We start from the raw sequence: 5,393 nt of genomic DNA on the forward strand, positions 1-5,393 counted from the left end.
CTCGGCCTCCCAAAGTGCTGGGATTACAGGCTTGAGCCACCGCGCCCGGCGATGGGGTTCTCTAAATATACAACCATGTCATCTGCAAACAGAGACAATTTGACTTCCTCTCTTCCTGTTTGAATACTCTTTATTTCTTTCTCTTGCCTGAGTGCCCTGGCCAGAACTTCCAATACTATGTCGAATAGGAGTGGTGAGAGAGGGTATCCTTGCATTTGCCAGTTTTCCAAGGGAATGCCTCTAGATTTGTCCATTCAGTATATTGGCTGTTGGTTTGTCATAAATAGCTCTTGTTATTTTTGGATACGTTCCATCAATACCTAGTTTATCTAGAGTTTTTAGCAAGAAGGGGTGTTGAATTTTATTGAAGGTCTTTTCTGCACATATGGAAATAATCATGTGGTTTTTGTCATTGGTTCTGTTTATGTGATGGATTACATTTATTGATTTGCATATGTGGAACCAGCCTTGCATCCCAGGGATAAATTTTTTGATGTGCTGCTGCTGCTGGATTCGGTTTGCCAGTATTTTATTAAGGATTTTCACATCGACGTTCACTAGGGATATTGGCCTGAACTTTTCTTTATTGGTTGTGTCTCTGCCAGCTTTTGGTGTCAGGATGATGCTGACCTCATAAAAATGAGTTAGGGAGGAATCCTTCTTTTTGTAATGTTTGGAATAGTTTCAGAGGAATGGTATCAGCTCCTCTTTGTCCCTGTGGTAGGATTTGGCTGTGAATTCATCTGGTCCTGGACTTTTCTGGTTGGTAGGCTATTAATTATGGCCTCAATTTGAGAACTTGTTATTGGTCTATTCAGGGATTTGACTTCCTCCTGGTTTAGTCTTGGGAGGGTTTATGTGTCCAGGAATTTATCCATTTCTTCTAGATTTTCTAATTTATTTGCATAGAAGTGTTTGTAGTATTCTCAGATGGTAGTTTGTATTTTTGTGGGATCAGTGGTGATATCCCCTTTACTATTTTTTATTGTGTCTATTTGAGTCTTCTCTCTTTTATTCTTAATTCGTCTGGCTAGTGGTCTATCTATTTTGTTAGTCTTTTCAAAAAACCAGCTCCTGGATTCATTGATTTTTTGAAGGGCTTTTTGTGTCTCTATCTCTTTTAGTTGTACTGTAATCTTAGTTATTTCTTGTCTTCTGCTAGCTTTTGAATTTGTTTGCTCTTGCTTCTCTAGTTTTTTTAATTGTGATGTTAGGATGTCAATTTTAGATCTTTCCCCCTTTCTCCCATGGGCATTTAGTGCTCTAAATTTCCCTCTAAACACTGCTTTAGCTATGTCCTAGAGATTGTGGTATGTTGTGTGTTGCTCTCATTGATTTCAAAGAACTTATTTATTTCTCTTATTTTATGATTTTCATTCTTTTGCATTTGCTGAGGAGTGTTTTGCTTCCAATTAGGTGGTCAATTTTAGAATAACTGTGATGTAGTGCTGAGAAGAATGTATATTCTGCTGATTTGGGGTGGAGAGTCCTATAGATGTCCATTAGGTCTGTTTGGTCCAGAGCTGAGTTCAAGTCCTGAATATCCTTGTTAATTTTCTGTCTCATTGATCTGTCTAATATTGATAGTGGTGTTTCTTTAATTAGCAGGTAGAATAGTCATTAGATATTCCAGGAAATGAGAGGATTTCAGAGACAGGAAATTCCCACCCCTTTCTTCCTTCTTTGGGTTTCTTTGGAAGAATCTTGGACATGACACCCTGACTGGGACTTTTGCTATTTTCTGGCTCTTATATTGGGTTTTCTGTTATCTTGCGTTCCTTTGCTTAGTACTGATTTTATCTTTGTTTGCAGTTTTCCATCTTCCTGAGACCAATCACTGCTATTCCTATGTCATGCCCATAAAGTTTTTTCTTCTCCATATTTTATAAACATTTTATTAATAAAAATTGTATCTGTTCATGCAGTACAGTAGGATGTTTTAATGTATTCATATTATTCAATGTGGAATAGTGAAATCATGCTAATTGGCATTCCTACCATTTCACATTCTTACTTTTTTTGTAGGGGGATATTTCAAATTTACTGTCTCAGTATTTTCAATTATACAATATATTATTACTATTTATAGTCACCCTACTATGCTATAGATTTCCAACTTACTCCTCCTTTCTCACTGAAATTCTGACTATTTTTCAAAACTTGTGCCAACACATATCTGGACACATTTGGCTTTTGGGATCCCAGCCTCTCCTCTGAGATGGGAGAACACTGCACCGTGCCCTGTGGCCAGATCCAGAATGATCCTGATGGAATTAGAAAAGAAACTGTACCTCTTTTCTGTTCCAGCTCTGAGGTAGACCTTAGTTAAAGGTCTGGGCTTTGAAGGCTGCTGGGACTGGAATCCTGACTCTCACCTTACTCCCACCTGCACCACCATGATATATATAGTCCATGGGAGGCATCTGAGAACAGCTGTTGTGTGAGGCCTAAGAATGAATAAACTATATACACATTTACGATTTTTATCGAACAAAGTTGTTCCATGCGTGTTATTCTGTGCTTGAGTTTTTTCCACTCAATAACATAAATGCCTTGAATTTAATATGTCCTACAAAGACCTTGAGTCATGGTCTTCATGCTGGCTCTTCACTTATTCTTCCCAACTTCACTGAGTCAAGACCAAGCTCTAGGAGGTGCCGTCAACCCATGGCTTTTCCTCAGGCCTCAGGTCCACTCCAGAAACGATAAGAGCAAGTCACATTGATGCTATCTCCAGAATGTCCCCAGGCTATCTGCAACCACTCCAGGTGATGCCAAGACCTGCTACCTGGCCATGGCAGTGGTCACCTTATGGTTGCTACTGCCTCCTGGTTACCTGTCTCAGGGATCAGAGTCCTCCTGGCCACAACGGGAAACTGGAAAACAGACCTCAGGCAGCCTCACCACCCTAGTCCAAAGCTGCCAAAGACCTGAGCCACGCCTGCCTTTGGCTGCACCTCTCCAGCCTCATTTGTCTATGCCACTTCGCGACATGCCACTTTCAACGCTGGTCTTCTCATTCTCTCTTTTCCCCCGCAAGTCAATGAGGCTGTGTTCATTTATCTGGGCTCGGAGTTGGTTTCCACTCTAAGAAAAATGCTGGGTGAATGGGGCAGGGGCGGCTGATGTCTCTAGGTCCCAGGTGAGTAGAAAGGAGGCTTTCATCAGCTGGGTTCTGTGAAATTACCCCAGGCCCAGGGGGCATCTCTGCAATGACCTCATGCTATGTACCTATATGAGCATGTGGTGTGAGCACTTAGAAACTCACAACCCTCCAGGACAGAGCTGGCCTCACATAGATTGAGAATCTGGCCTCACACAGATTCTCTGCACTTGGCAGAGAAAACTGAAACATCTCATGTCCCTGGTTGGGCAACTTCCCCAGGAGTCCATCAAGAAGACATGGGATCTGTGGATAGGAGGCCACTGGGTGAAACCTCTCATTTGAGGATCATGTTGAAAGTTGCATTTGAGACCCTGAGTGCCCTATGTCCTTCCCACTCACCAAAGATCCCCAGCTGAGCCAGCCCTGACTCCCCAACACAAGAGCCCAGGGAGAGGTGGGAGAGAGGGAAACCTGCTGTGACCTCAGGGCATGGAAGGAGCCCTGACTTTTCTCTCCATGAAGCCTTCTTCCCTCCCAAGTGCCTCTGGCCCTGAAGCTTCCAGGGACCCCTGCATTCTATCTGTGCCCTCCTCCGCTTCCACCAACCAGCCTCTTCTAAAGCCCCATGCATTTGTCTCCATGTGACTGCCCCAGTCTCAGGCTCTGGCAGTGGCTAAGAGGCTCAGGGACCCTGGGCCTGTCTGGAGGCAGCCTCACTCTATGTGGACCCACGTGGGTTCTTGTAATTTTTTCTACACAGGGTCACCTGCAGGTGTACAGTGGATGCATCATCTCAAGAAGAGCCAGTGGTGATGGGTGACGACCAGGAACCCTTTCAAGCAACCATATGGAAAGATAGAGAGGGGTCCCTGGAAGCACAGGCCCAGGGGTGGGTCCTGGGCCCTTCTGTCTCCACTAAGCAAAGAGGCCAGTGAGTTTGGCCACAGAATACACCTCCACTTCCCATGGATTCGTACCCAAAGGACAAACTCCTTCAGACTCCCTGCTCCATGCACTCGAGATCCCCAGGGTACCTTGAGTTATGATATCGAAAGGGGACAGAAACCAGCTTTTCTCTCTGTTTTCAGATAAACAATGCTAATGCTAATACTAATACTAATACTATTACTAATACCAATACAAGTACGAACACTAACACTAGTCCTAGTACTTATACGAATACCAAGAGGGATATTTTCTGCTTGCTGTTCCAGGGAATGTGCTGAGTTAACACCTTTTTTCTTTTTATTGGAGCCACTGTGCCAGGGAAGACAGTGGTGAGGGGCCTCCTTTGAGTAAAAACCAGGTAAATTCACCCCTGCTTGCTCCAGTGTTTGCCCGCCCAGGGCCTCTGTGTCCTGATGCAGAGTCCAGCCTGTTCTCCCCAGGCTCACATCCATTACGCCCAGATACCCACCAAAAAAGAAAGTTCTGAGAAACAGGAAGGAATGCCACCAGCCAGAGACCTCACACTCATGGGCCTCAGAGATATTCATGACCTGAGGAGCACAAAGGGGAGTGTGTAGGGAGCGGATCCCCATTCAGAAAGAAGCAGGTCAGTGTCCTAAGGCCTGGAAGATGCTGGCTGCGTCCTCTGTGCTGTGCTGTGGGAAAGGCCGTCACTGTTTTAACCACTCTGGTGAGTTTTCCCAAGGGAATAAAGTACTTGAATTCTTAGTGTTTTGAATTATATTGCACTTAAGACATATTAACTTTTGTTTGTTTGTTTTGAGATGGAGTCTTGCTCTGTCACCCAGGCTGGAGTGCAGTGGCACAATCTCTGCGCACTGCAACCTCTGGCTCCCTGGTTCAAGTGATTCTCCTGCCTCAGCCTCCCGAGTAGCTGGGATTATGGGCACCCACCACCATGCCAGCCTAATTTTTCCATTTTTGTAGAGATGAGGTTTCAATATGTTGGCCAGGCTGGTATGAACTCCTGACATCAGGTGATCTGCCCTCCTTGGCCTCCCAAGTGCTGGGATTATGGACTGAGCCACTGCGCCGGGACAATATTCACTTTTTTCTTTCATTCGCCTGTACGTTTCTAATGGGCAGTGAGAGAGTAGTTCATGTTCTGACAAAGAGTGATTAAAGGATATGGGATAACCATCATCTTCCACACAGATTATGAAGATGGCTTTGCAGGACACGGGGCTGCCACCTGTAATCTCAGCACTTTGGGAGCCCGAATTGGGAGGATCACTTGAGCACAGGAGTTCAAGACCAGCCTGGGCAACAGTGAGACCTCGTCTCTACAAAAGATAAACAAAATGAGCCAGGCCTGGTG

Source organism: Colobus angolensis, unplaced genomic scaffold (assembly GCF_000951035.1).
Source record: "Colobus angolensis palliatus isolate OR3802 unplaced genomic scaffold, Cang.pa_1.0 Scaffold185, whole genome shotgun sequence".
NCBI classification, from domain to species: domain Eukaryota; kingdom Metazoa; phylum Chordata; class Mammalia; order Primates; family Cercopithecidae; genus Colobus; species Colobus angolensis.